Source organism: Cherax quadricarinatus, chromosome 75 (genome assembly GCF_038502225.1).
Source record: "Cherax quadricarinatus isolate ZL_2023a chromosome 75, ASM3850222v1, whole genome shotgun sequence".
NCBI classification, from domain to species: domain Eukaryota; kingdom Metazoa; phylum Arthropoda; class Malacostraca; order Decapoda; family Parastacidae; genus Cherax; species Cherax quadricarinatus.
In genome coordinates, this window is record NC_091366.1 from 185,185 (window position 1) to 200,632 (window position 15,448).

Sequence of the window (15,448 nt, forward strand, 5' to 3'; positions counted from 1 at the left end):
CGAGGGTCGTCCTGCCTTGGGGAGGCTGAAGGACACACGGGCGAGGGTCGTCCTGCCTTGGGGAGGCTGAAGGACACACGGGCGAGGGTCGTCCTGCCTTGGGGAGGCTGAAGGACACACGGGCGAGGGTCGTCCTGCCTTGGGGAGGCAATTAATAATAACAATTGCATGGAGTCGTTCCCCAGCATTAAACACTTCCCTTGAAGAGAGTTAATCACATTGTTTACGAAAGCAAGTTTGTCCACAAGTCGTCTAACATTGCTAACCATTCGTAGCTAGTGGCTTGTCATCAAGCCAGGCCTTTACATCAGAAGTACTAGCTTGAAGACAAGCCAGACTTTACTCTCACACACAGCTTCCAGCAGCGCTCTTTAACACCTACGTGTTTAGTGCTTAAATTAATATTAAAATGTGAAATAATGGAAGTAAAGTCTTGTGTGCTAGTTTAAAGAGTGTAATAAAGTTGGTAGAATTACCGACAATATGTAAAGTAAAAGGACACAAGTGCAACTAATGTGACATTTATTGTGGCAACGTTTCGCTCTCCAGGAGCTTTATCAAGCTTGATAAAGCTCCTGGAGAGCGAAACGTTGCCGCAATAAATGTCACATTAGTTGCACTTGTGTCCTTTTACTTTACACAGTTTAAAGAGGTCATTGTTAAGAACAAAAACGCACAATATCGTGACTGGAACAACACACAAATAACCTGCACACAGAAGACAGAAACTTGTGACGATGTCACGGTCCAACTTGGTCAACAAATACACAACAGACTGCTTGTGACCGTGTATGACCCCGTTCTTATTAACCTGTCATAACAAGAAAGTTAAATATTTTGGCGTTTAAATCTGAGTGTTTTTCCTAGGATACAGCTTCCCCCCCCCCCCATACTAAAGTACAACTGAGGTACCTATTTACTGAGAGATAAGCAGGGACAGCAGTTGTACGGTGACTAGTATAAGCAGGGACAGCAAGTGTACGGTGACTAGTATAAGCAGGGACACCAAGTGTACGGTGACTAGTATAAGCAGGGACACCAAGTGTATGGTGACTATTATAAGCAGGGACACCAAGTGTACGGTGACTAGTATAAGCAGGAATAGCAAGTGTACGGTGACTAGTATAAGCAGGGTCACCAAGTGTACGGTGACTACTATAAGCAGGAACAGCAAGTGTACGGTGACTAGTATAAGCAGGGACACCAAGTGTACGGTGACTAGTACAAGCAGGAATAGCAAGTGTACGGTGACTAGTATAAGCAGGGTCACCAAGTGTACGGTGATTAGTATAAGCAGGGACAGCAAGTGTACGATGACTAGTATGAGCAGGGTCACCAAGTGTACGGTGACTAGTATAAGCAGAGACACCAAGTGTACGGTGACTAGTATAAGCAGGGACACCAAGTGTACGGTGACTAGTATAAGCAGGAATAGCAAATGTACGGTGACTAGTATAAGCAGGGTCACCAAGTGTACGGTGACTAGTATAAGCAGGAACAGCAAGTGTACGGTGACTAGTATAAGCAGGGACAGCAAATATACGGTGACTAGTATAAGCAGGGACAGCAAGTGTACGGTGACTAGTATAAGCAGGGACAGCAAGTGTACGGTGACTAGTATAAGCAGGGACAGCAAGTGTACGGTGACTAGTATAAGCAGGGTCACCAAGTGTACGGTGACTGGTATAAGCAGGGTCACCAAGTGTACGGTGACTAGTATAAGCAGGGACAGCAAGTGTATGGTGACTAGTATAAGCAGGGTCACCAAGTGTACGGTGACTAGTATAAGCAGGGTCACCAAGTGTACGGTGACTAGTATAAGCAGGTTCACCAAGTGTACGGTGACTAGTATAAGCAGGGTCACCAAGTGTACGGTGACTAGTATAAGCAGGTTCACCAAGTGTACAGTGACTAGTATAAGCAGGGTCACCAAGTGTACGGTGACTAGTATAAGCAGGGTCACCAAGTGTACGGTGACTAGTATAAGCAGGGTCACCAAGTGTACGGTGACTAGTATAAGCAGGAACAGCAAGTGTACGGTGACTAGTATAAGCAGGGTCACCAAGTGTACGGTGACTAGTATAAGCAGGGTCACCAAGTGTACGGTGACTGGTATAAGCAGGAACAGCAAGTGTATGGTGACTAGTATAAGCAGGGACACCAAGTGTACGGTGACTAGTATAAGCAGGAACAGCAAGTGTACGGTGACTAGTATAAGCAGGGTCACCAAGTGTACGGTGACTAGTATAAGCAGGGTCACCAAGTGTACAGTGACTAGTATACGCAGGGTCACCAAGTGTACGGTGACTAGTATAAGCAGGAACAGCAAGTGTATAGTGACTAGTATAAGCAGGGTCACCAAGTGTACGGTGACTAGTATAAGCAGGGTCACCAAGTGTACGGTGACTAGTATAAGCAGGAACAGCAAGTGTACGGTGACTAGTATAAGCAGGGACAGCAAGTGTACGGTGACTAGTATAAGCAGGGTCACCAATTGTACGGTGACTAGTATAAACAGGGTCACCAAGTGTACGGTGGCTAGTATAAGCAGGGACACCAAGTGTACGGTGACTAGTATAAGCAGGAACAGCAAGTGTACGGTGACTAGTATAAGCAGGGTCACCAAGTGTACGGTGACTAGTATAAGCAGGGACACCAAGTGTACGGTGACTAGTATAAGCAGGGACACCAAGTGTACGGTGACTAGTATAAGCAGGGTCACCAAGTGTATGGTGACTAGTATAAGCAGGGTCACCAAGTGTACGGTGACTAGTATAAGCAGGGACACCAAGTGTACGGTGACTAGTATAAGCAGGGTCACCAAGTGTACAGTGACTAGTATAAGCAGGGTCACCAAGTGTACGGTGACTAGTATAAGCAGGGTCACCAAGTGTACGGTGACTAGTATAAGCAGGGACACCAAGTGTACGGTGACTAGTATAAGCAGGGTCACCAAGTGTACGGTGACTAGTATAAGCAGGGTCACCAAGTGTACGGTGACTAGTATAAGCAGGGTCACCAAGTGTACGGTGACTAGTATAAGCAGGGACACCAAGTGTACGGTGGCTAGTATAAGCAGGGACACCAAGTGTACGGTGACTAGTATAAGCAGGGACACCAAGTGTACGGTGACTAGTATAAGCAGGGACACCAAGTGTACGGTGACTAGTATAAGCAGGAACAGCAAGTGTACGGTGACTAGTATAAGCAGGGTCACCAAGTGTACGGTGACTAGTATAAGCAGGGTCACCAAGTGTACGGTGGCTAGTATAAGCAGGGACACCAAGTGTACGGTGACTAGTATAAGCAGGGTCACCAAGTGTACGGTGACTAGTATAAGCAGGGACACCAAGTGTACGGTGACTAGTATAAGCAGGGACACCAAGTGTACCGTGACTAGTATAAGCAGGGTCACCAAGTGTACGGTGACTAGTATAAGCAGGGTCACCAAGTGTACGGTGACTAGTATAAGCAGGGTCACCAAGTGTACGGTGGCTAGTATAAGCAGGGACACCAAGTGTACGGTGACTAGTATAAGCAGGGACACCAAGTGTACGGTGACTAGTATAAGCAGGGTCACCAAGTGTACGGTGGCTAGTATAAGCAGGGACACCAAGTGTACGGTGACTAGTATAAGCAGGGTCACCAAGTGTACGGTGACTAGTATAAGCAGGGACACCAAGTGTACGGTGACTAGTATAAGCAGGGACAGCAAGTGTACGGTGACTAGTATAAGCAGGGTCACCAAGTGTACGGTGACTAGTATAAGCAGGGTCACCAAGTGTACGGTGGCTAGTATAAGCAGGGACACCAAGTGTACGGTGGCTAGTATAAGCAGGGACACCAAGTGTACGGTGACTAGTATAAGCAGGGTCACCAAGTGTACGGTGACTAGTATAAGCAGGGTCACCAAGTGTACGGTGACTAGTATAAGCAGGGACACCAAGTGTACGGTGACTAGTATAAGCAGGGTCACCAAGTGTACGGTGACTAGTATAAGCAGGGTCACCAAGTGTACGGTGGCTAGTATAAGCAGGGACACCAAGTGTACGGTGACTAGTATAAGCAGGGACACCAAGTGTACGGTGACTAGTATAAGCAGGGACACCAAGTGTACGGTGCTAGTATAAGCAGGGTCACCAAGTGTACGGTGGCTAGTATAAGCAGGGACACCAAGTGTACGGTGACTAGTATAAGCAGGGTCACCAAGTGTACAGTGACTAGTATAAGCAGGGACACCAAGTGTACGGTGACTAGTATAAGCAGGGTCACCAAGTGTACGGTGACTAGTATAAGCAGGGACACCAAGTGTACGGTGACTAGTATAAGCAGGGTCACCAAGTGTACGGTGACTAGTATAAGCAGGGTCACCAAGTGTACGGTGGCTAGTATAAGCAGGGACACCAAGTGTACGGTGACTAGTATAAGCAGGGACACCAAGTGTACGGTGACTAGTATAAGCAGGGACACCAAGTGTACGGTGACTAGTATAAGCAGGGTCACCAAGTGTACGGTGGCTAGTATAAGCAGGGACACCAAGTGTACGGTGACTAGTATAAGCAGGGTCACCAAGTGTACGGTGACTAGTATAAGCAGGGACACCAAGTGTACGGTGACTAGTATAAGCAGGGTCACCAAGTGTACGGTGACTAGTATAAGCAGGGACACCAAGTGTACGGTGACTAGTATAAGCAGGGTCACCAAGTGTACGGTGACTAGTATAAGCAGGGACAGCAAGTGTACGGTGACTAGTATAAGCAGGGTCACCAAGTGTACGGTGACTAGTATAAGCAGGGACACCAAGTGTACGGTGACTAGTATAAGCAGGGACACCAAGTGTATGGTGATGTATTAACATGTGTCCCCCACCTGCGTAACACGAGCTTTTTTTGTTTCAGATTAGTACACAGACGACTATTATGTTGGACTTTCGTACTGGCATAAAGATACTTCTGTATTAGACTGAAGAAGACTGCCGCACACGCGGAGGATCGCCTCACTGAAAATTCCAAAGCGAAGCATATGTTTGCCAGAAATCCTCTGCCTGGTCATTGACCGAGCCGAGGGGGCGCTGACCCCCCGGAACCCCCTCCAGGTATAACTAGGGGCTTCCCATGTGCACTATTCAGTGTCATCCAATTTTGTAAAAAAAAAAAAAATTCGTAGCACTGGGAAATAAATTATTATTAAACACAGTGGAATGCTCGACAATATCCTCGAGTTAGTTTCTACCCTCAAGTTGATACATTACCATTATCTGATGTTCCAAAGATCCTGCGTGATGGAATACCAGGGAAATATAGGAAGCGCCTGGTGGTTAACGCTCTCGCTTCACACTGCGAGGGCCTGGGTTCGATTCCCAGCCAGAGTAGAAACATTGGACGTGTTTCTTTCCACCTGTTGTCTATGTTCCCCATCAGTAAAATGGGTACCTGGGTATTAGTCGACTGGTGTGGGTCGCATCCTGGGACACTGACCTAAGGAGGCCTGGTCACAGACCGGGCCGCGGGGGCGTTGACCCCCGGAACTCTCTCCAGATAAACTCCAGATAAACTATTTGCTTATCTACTTGCGGTTGCAGGGGTCGAGCACAGCTCCTGGCCCTGCCTCTTCGCTGGTCGCTACTAGGTCCACTCGCCCCCTGCTCCACGAGCTTTATCGTATCTCTTCTTAATGCTATGTATGGCTCCTGCCTCCACTACATCACTCTCGAGATTGTTTCACTTCCTGACGACTTTATGGCTGAAGAAATACTTCCTAACATCCCCGTGACTCATCTGAGTCTTCACCTTCCAGTTATGACCCCTTGTTACCGTGTTCCATCTCTGAAACATCCTGTCCCTATCCACTTTGTCAACTCCTCTCAGTATTTTATATGTTGTTATCATGTCCCTCCTGTCCTCCAATTTTGGCAGGTTGATTTCCTTTAACCGTTCCTCGTAGAACATTCCACTTAACTCCGGGACTAGTCTTGTAACCAACTGTCAATGTGCTCAGTTTTAATCCAGTGGAGTATAGGAAAAATATCTTCACATGATGGGCTACTGGATGTTAAACAACCATGCAAATATAACACAAATATAGTATAATGCGCCCCCCCCCCACACACACGCATGTGTCTATTTTTCCATTGTCATATTATTCTATACCATTTATCCCCAACGTTAAACAACATTGTCATATTATTCTATACCATTTATCCCCATCGTTAAACAACATTGTCATATTATTCTATACCATTTATCCCCATCGTTAAACAACATTGTCATATTATTCTATACCATTTATCCCCATCGTTAAACAACATCAGATAGTTTAGGTTTGACAGGAAACAGGACAAGTGTTTTCTGATGCAGGCCTTAGTTATATGACGACCCACAGTTGTAGCTTTTAGTCATGTGACCGAGACCTTCCATTAGCTTACCTCTCCACCCTTTTAAAAATTATGGTCATGATTATAACCATTAAATCATATTACATATTCTCAGTTCTTGACTCAGTCTCGTGAAATGTTAAGTAAACTTGGGTAGCCACACCAGGCGTAGCTAATTTGAATATAAAATATAGAAAGCAGCAGCAGCAGAGGACATTATGTGGCTTAGTAAAGTGTAGGAGAAGTGTGGTGTTAGGAAGGTAGTGAATTAGAAGACACAAGTGTAAGCCAGAAGACTGTATTTATACCCAAGGTATGAGCATGACCATACACCAGTGCATGCTCAGGCATGTATACAAGCACGTGTACTCGTCTAACTGTGGTTGCAGGGGTTGAGTTATAGCTCTACCCCTGTATATTATACACAAGCACGTACGCAAACATGTAAGCGCGCACACATTGTATCTAACACAGATACTACACACACACACACATTGTATCTAACACACACACACACACACACACACACATTGTATCTAACACACACACACACACACACACACACATTGTATCTAACACACACACACACACACATTGTATCTAACACAGATACTACACTCACATTGTATCTAACACAGATACTACACTCACATTGTATCTAACACAGATACTACACACACATTGTATCTAACACAGATACTACACTCACATTGTATCTAACACAGATACTACACTCACATTGTATCTAACACAGATACTACACTCACATTGTATCTAACACAGATACTACACTCACATTGTATCTAACACAGATACTACACTCATTGTATCTAACACAGATACTACACTCACACTGTATCTAACACAGATACTACACTCACATTGTATCTAACACAGATACTACACTCATTGTATCTAACACAGATACTACACTCACACTGTATCTAACAGATACTACACTCACACTGTATCTAACAGATACTACACTCACATTGTATCTAACAGATACTACACTCACACTGTATCTAACAGATACTACACTCACATTGTATCTAACAGATACTACACTCACACTGTATCTAACAGATACTACACTCACATTGTATCTAACAGATACTACACTCACATTGTATCTAACAGATACTACACTCACATTGTATCTAACAGATACTACACTCACACTGTATCTAACAGATACTACACTCACATTGTATCTAACAGATACTACACTCACACATTGTATCTAACAGACAAATACACACCTTTGATATGCCTTTGATGTGTTTGGAGTCTTAAAACTCTGGGAGCCCGGCCATGGGCCAGGCTCCACACACACACATTCACTTCGACTTAAGAGGAATACACACATACTACTGAGGTATTCTTGCTTGTAAGAAACACACGTAGCCTTCACTTTCCTAGATCAAACCTCACTATCTCGAATTCTACTGCCATTGTGTGAACCCTACGGGTTAAGTTTCCCCAAATAAAAATAATAATAATAATAATAATAATATGAAGTTATATTTGCCTACTTGTGTATTATATTAAGTTTTAAATATAAAAATATTGTAACTGGTGCTGACCCCTGCAACTACAAACATTTGAGTACAAATAACAAAAAAGTCACAATACCGTGACCGGAACAATACACAGTCACAGTGTGACTTTCTAAATGGTCTAAGTTGGACCGAAACGTGGTCGTAAGCTCCTCTCTGGTCACACTTGGCATTCAAGGAGCATAATGTTATCGCAACAACCAGGAAAATGATTGACTGGATAACTAGAACTTTCAAAACGAGAGATGCTGGACTGATGACGACAATCTTGAGGGGACCCATCCTCTCTAGGCTGGAATGTTGCTCTATACCAGCAACACTTCACGGCAGGTGAACCCCAACAAGTAGACAATCTTCATAGTTCCAATAACCTTAGTCAAGCACCTAAATTACTGAAAATACAGTGGTACCTCGAGTTACGAACTGAATTCGTTCCAGAAGGCTGTTCGAGTGCTGATACCGAACGAATTTGTTCCCATAAGGAATAATACTCGAGTTGGGAGCTGTTCGAAACTCGAGGTACCACTTTACTTGAAATCCTTGGAACTGTACTATCTAGAATGTGAGAAAGATGCCTCATAATCTACACCTGGAAGATCCTGGAGGGACTGCTTCCAATCCTGTACATCCAAATCACTCCAGATGACTCACGAAACAGATTGCGAGCACTGGTGCGAGGAGTATACACAGCGAACTCAATAAACGTAAAGGGACCACGAAGGACTCTTCACCACACACTAATCGTAGTTAAGGGGAAGCTCCAACAACCCCCTAGCAGTCGTCAGGAGGGAATTTGATCAATTCCTCAAGTCAGTTCCTGATAAGCCGGGCAGAAGACACTACATTATTGACCTTTATAAAGCTGTATCTACAGCAGACACTACATTATTGACCTTTATAAAGCTGTATCTACAGCAGACACTACATTATTGACCTTTATAAAGATCTACAGCAGACACTACATTATTGACCTTTATAAAGATCTACAGCAGACACTACATTATTGACCTTTATAAAGATGTATCTACAGCAGACACTACATTATTGACCTTTATAAAGATGTATCCACAGCAGACACATTATTGACCTTTATAAAGCCGTATCTACAGCAGACACATTATTGACCTTTATAAAGATCTACAGCAGACACTACATTATTGACCTTTACAATTGAAGAAGCCTAAGTTTTTTTCATACAAGTTATCTCATCACATTCCTCTGCCTGACCTTCATATGTACACACGTGGTGCCTGACCTTCATATGTACACACGTGGTGCCTGACCTTCATTTGTACACACGTGGTGCCTGACCTTCATATGTACACACGTGGTGCCTGACCTTCATATGTACACACGTGGTGCCTGACCTTCATATGTACACACGTGGTGCCTGACCTTCATATGTACACACGTGGTGCCTGACCTTCATATGTACACACGTGGTGCCTGACCTTCATATGTACACACGTGGTGCCTGACCTTCATATGTACACACGTGGTGCCTGACCTTCATATGTACACACGTGGTGCCCGACCTTCATATGTACACACGTGGTGCCTGACCTTCATATGTACACACGTGGTGCCCGACCTTCATATGTACACACGTGGTGCCCGACCTTCATATGTACACACGTGGTGCCTGACCTTCATATGTACACACGTGGTGCCTGACCTTCATATGTACACACGTGGTGCCTGACCTTCATATATACACACGTGGTGCCTGACCTTCATATGTACACACGTGGTGCCTGACCTTCATATGTACACACGTGGTGCCTGACCTTCATATGTACACACGTGGTGCCTGACCTTATGTACACACGTGGTGCCTGACCTTCATATGTACACACGTGGTGCCTGACCTTATGTACACACGTGGTGCCTGACCTTCATATGTACACACGTGGTGCCTGACCTTCATATGTACACACGTGGTGCCTGACCTTATGTACACACGTGGTTCCTGACCTTTATATGTACACACGTGGTGCCTGACCTTCATATGTACACACGTGGTGCCTGACCTTATGTACACACGTGGTGCCTGACCTTCATATGTACACACGTGGTGCCTGACCTTCATATGTACACACGTGGTGCCTGACCTTATGTACACACGTGGTGCCTGACCTTCATATGTACACACGTGGTGCCCGACCTTCATATGTACACACGTGGTGCCTGACCTTCATATGTACACACGTGGTGCCTGACCTTCATATGTACACACGTGGTGCCTGACCTTATGTACACACGTGGTGCCTGATCTTCATATGTACACACGTGGTGCCTGACCTTATGTACACACGTGGTGCCTGACCTTCATATATACACACGTGGTGCATGGCCTTCATATGTACACACGTGGTGCCTGACCTTATGTACACACGTGGTGCCTGAACTTCATATGTACACACGTGGTGCCTGACCTTCATATGTACACACGTGGTGCCTGACCTTCATATATACACACGTGGTGCCTGACCTTATGTACACACGTGGTGCCTGACCTTATGTACACACGTGGTGCCTGACCTTCATATATACACGTGGTGCCTGACCTTCATATGTACACACGTGGTGCCTGACCTTCATATGTACACACGTGGTGGCTGACCTTCATATGTACACACGTGGTGCCTGACCTTCATATGTACACACGTGGTGCCTGGCCTTCATATGTACACACGTGGTGCCTGGCCTTCATATGTCCACACGTGGTGCCTGACCTTCATATATACACACGTGGTGCCTGACCTTCATATGTACACACGTGGTGCCTGACCTTCATATGTACACACGTGGTGCCTGACCTTCATATGTACACACGTGGTGCCTGACCTTCATATGTCCACACGTGGTGCCTGACCTTCATATATACACACGTGGTGCCTGACCTTCATATGTCCACACGTGGTGCCTGACCTTCATATGTCCACACGTGGTGCCTGGCCTTCATATGTACACACGTGGTGCCTGACCTTCATATATACACACGTGGTGCCTGACCTTCATATATACACACGTGGTGCCTGACCTTCATATATACACACGTGGTGCCTGACCTTCATATGTCCACACGTGGTGCCTGACCTTCATATGTCCACACGTGGTGCCTGGCCTTCATATATACACACGTGGTGCCTGACCTTCATATGTACACACGTGGTGCCTGACCTTCATATATACACACGTGGTGCCTGACCTTCATATGTCCACACGTGGTGCCTGACCTTCATATATACACACGTGGTGCCTGACCATATGTACACACGTGGTGCCTGACCTTCATATGTACACACGTGGTGCCTGACCTTCATATATACACACGTGGTGCCTGACCTTCATATGTACACACGTGGTGCCTGACCTTCATATGTCCACACGTGGTGCCTGACCTTCATATATACACACGTGGTGCCTGACCTTCATATATACACACGTGGTGCCTGACCTTCATATGTACACACGTGGTGCCTGACCTTCATATATACACACGTGGTGCCTGACCTTCATATGTACACACGTGGTGCCTGACCTTCATATGTCCACACGTGGTGCCTGACCTTCATATATACACACGTGGTGCCTGACCTTCATATGTACACACGTGGTGCCCGACCTTCATATGTACACACGTGGTGCCCGACCTTCATATGTACACACGTGGTGCCTGGCCTTCATATGTACACACGTGGTGCCTGACCTAATGTACACACGTGGTGCCTGGCCTTCATATGTACACACGTGGTGCCTGACCTTCATATGTACACACGTGGTGCCTGACCTTCATATGTACACACGTGGTGCCCGACCTTCATATGTACACACGTGGTGCCTGGCCTTCATATGTACACACGTGGTGCCTGACCTTCATATGTACACACGTGGTGCCTGACCTTATGTACACACGTGGTGCCTGGCCTTCATATGTACACACGTGGTGCCTGACCTTCATATGTACACACGTGGTGCCCGACCTTCATATGTACACACGTGGTGCCTGACCTTCATATGTACACACGTGGTGCCCGACCTTCATATGTACACACGTGGTGCCTGGCCTTCATATGTACACACGTGGTGCCTGACCTTCATATGTACACACGTGGTGCCTGACCTTATGTACACACGTGGTGCCTGGCCTTCATATGTACACACGTGGTGCCTGACCTTCATATGTACACACGTGGTGCCCGACCTTCATATGTACACACGTGGTGCCTGGCCTTCATATGTACACACGTGGTGCCTGACCTTCATATGTACACACGTGGTGCCTGACCTTCATATGTACACACGTGGTGCCTGGCCTTCATATGTACACACGTGGTGCCTGACCTTCATATGTACACACGTGGTGCCTGGCCTTCATATGTACACACATGAAGGTCGGGCACCACGTGTACACACGTGGTGCCTGACCTTCATATGTACACACGTGGTGCCTGACCTTCATATGTACACACGTGGTGCCTGGCCTTCATATGTCCACACGTGGTGCCTGACCTTCATATATACACGTGGTGCCTGACCTTATGTACACACGTGGTGCCTGACCTTATGTACACACGTGGTGCCTGGCCTTCATATGTACACACGTGGTGCCTGGCCTTCATATGTGCACACGTGGTGCCTGGCCTTCATATGTGCACACGTGGTGCCTGACCTTCACATGTACACACGTGGTGCCTGAATTTCATATGTACACACGTGGTGCCTGGCCTTCATACCTGGAGTTTACCTGGAGAGAGTTCCAGGGGTCAACGCCCCCGCGGCCCGGTCTGTGACCAGGCCTCCTGGTGGATCAGAGCCTAATCAACCAGGCTGTTGCTGCTGGTTGCACGCAAACCAACGTACGAGCCACAGCCCGGCTGATCAGGAACTGACTTTAGGTGCTTGTCCAGTGCCAGCTTGAAGACTGCCAGGGGTCTGTTGGTAATCCCCCTTATGTATGCTGGGAGGCAGTTGAACAATCTTGGGCCCCTGACACTTATTGTATGGTCTCTTAACGTGCTAGTGACACCCCTGCTTTTCATTGGGGGGATGTTGCATCGTCTGCCAAGTCTTTTGCTTTCGTAGTGAGTGATTTTCGTGTGCAAGTTCGGTACTAGTCCCTCTAGGATTTTCCAGGTGTATATAATCATGATCTCTCCCTCCTGCGTTCCAGGGAATACAGGTTTAGGAACCTCAAGCGCTCCCAGTAATTGAGGTGTTTTATCTACGTTATGCGCGCCGTGAAGGTTCTCTGTACATTTTCTAGGTCAGCAATTTCACCTGCCTTGAAAGGTGCTGTTAGTGTGCAGCAATATTCCAGCCTAGATAGAACAAGTGACCTGAAGAGTGTTATCATGGGCTTGGCCTCCCTAGTTTTCAAGGTTCTCATTATCCATCCTATCATTTTTCTAGCAGATGCGATTGATACAATGTTATGGTCCTTGAAGGTGAGATCCTCCGACATGATCACTCCCAGGTCTTTGACGTTGGTGTTTCGCTCTATTTTGTGGCCAGAATTTATTTTGTACTCTGATGAAGATTTAATTTCCTCGTGTTTACCATATCTGAGTAATTGAAATTTCTCATCGTTGAACTTCATATTGTTTTCTGAAGCCCACTGAAAGATTTGGTTGATGTCCGCCTGGAGCCTTGCAGTGTCTGCAATGGAAGACACTGTCATGCAGATTCGGGTGTCATCTGCAAAGGAAGACACGGTGCTGTGGCTGACATCCTTGTCTATGTCGGATATGAGGATGAGGAACAAGATGGGAGCGAGTACTGTGCCTTGTGGAACAGAGCTTTTCACCGTAGCTGCCTCGGACTTTACTCTGTTGACGACTACTCTCTGTGTTCTGTTAGTGAGGAAATTATAGATCCATCGACCGACTTTTCCTGTTATTCCTTTAGCACGCATTTTGTGCGCTATTACGCCATGGTCACACTTGTCGAAGGCTTTTGCAAAGTCTGTATATATTACATCTGCATTCTTTTTGTCTTCTAGTGCATTTAGGACCTTGTCGTAGTGATCCAATAGTTGAGACAGACAGGAGCGACCTGTTCTAAACCCATGTTGCCCTGGGTTGTGTAACTGATGGGTTTCTAGATGGGTGGTGATCTTGCTTCTTAGGACCCTTTCAAAGATTTTTATGATATGGGATGTTAGTGCTATTGGTCTGTAGTTCTTTGCTGTTGCTTTACTGCCCCCTTTGTGGAGTGGGGCTATGTCTGTTGTTTTTAGTAACTGTGGGACGACCCCCGTGTCCATGCTCCCTCTCCATAGGATGGAGAAGGCTCGTGATAGGGGCTTCTTGCAGTTCTTGATGGACACGGAGTTCCATGAGTCTGGCCCTGGGGCAGAGTGTATGGGCATGTCATTTATCGCCTGTTCGAAGTCACGTGGTGCCTGACCTTCATATGTACACACGTGGTGCCTGACCTTCATATGTACACACGTGGTGCCTGACCTTATGTACACACGTGGTGCCTGACCTTCATTATCCACACGTGGTGCCTGGCCTTCATATGTACACACGTGGTGCCTGACCTTCATATGTACACACGTGGTGCCTGACCTTATGTACACACGTGGTGCCTGACCTTCATACGGACACACGTGGTGCCTGACCTTCATACGGACACACGTGGTGCCTGACCTTCATACGGACACACGTGGTGCCTGACCTTCATACGGACACACGTGGTGCCTGACCTTCATACGGACACACGTGGTGCCTGACCTTCATACGGACACACGTGGTGCCTGACCTTCATACGGACACACGTGGTGCCTGACCTTCATACGGACACACGTGGTACCTGACCTTCATACGGACACACGTGGTGCCTGACCTTAATACTGAGAGTCAACACTTCAGTTGTTCCTGGCAAGGTTATAAAGCTTAGCGCGTCATGAGTTTTGTTTAATATCTTAATTATGTGCCCCATACCCATGGTGTGGGCATGAGGGGGGTAAGGGGGGTAAGGGGGTAAGGGGGGTAGGGAGGGTCAGGGAGGGGAGTTAAATCCTCATGGATGGGGATAACACCAACACGCTCATCTCCCTCTAATAATTCTACACATCCGCGTGATTAGTGAAGCCAATAGTCTGTAAGTAGACCGTCCTGGGTAGTGGTGGTTGTTGGTAGTGGTTGTTGGGGGATTGTGGGTGGTGGTGGTTGCTGGGGGATTGTGGGTGGTGGTGGCCGCTGGGGGGGATTGTGGGTGGTGGTGGCTGCTGGGGGAATTGTGGGTGCTGGTGGCTGCTGGGGGGATTGTGGGTGCTGGTGGATGTTGGGGGATTGTGGATGGTGGTAGTTGTTGGGGGATTGTGGATGGTGGTGGTTGTTGGGGAACTGTTTTGGTTGGGGGATTGTTTTGGTTGTTGTTGGACTGTGGTGGTTGCTGGGATTGTGGATGGTGGTTGTGAGGGAGGGGGGAATGTGGATGGTAGTGGGTGTGAGTGGGGGAATTTAAAGATGCAGGGGGTAATGTGGCTGGTGGGTGATTGGTTGAA

General features: G+C 46.8%; 1 protein-coding gene across 6 annotated transcripts in view; it reads left to right on the forward strand.

Moving 5' to 3' along the window:
- LOC128691860 (monocarboxylate transporter 13-like) overlaps window positions 1–15,448 on the forward strand; it is a 52,358-nt gene that overhangs the window by 18,382 nt on the left and 18,528 nt on the right. The window contains exon 2 of one of the 6 annotated variants that reach the window (XM_070100851.1): window positions 4,899–5,095. The exons of the other annotated variants lie outside the window; for them this stretch is intronic. The gene's annotated coding sequence lies outside the window, so the exon portion shown is untranslated. The remainder of the gene's footprint in view (window positions 1–4,898; window positions 5,096–15,448) is intronic. 6 annotated transcript variants of the gene reach the window in all.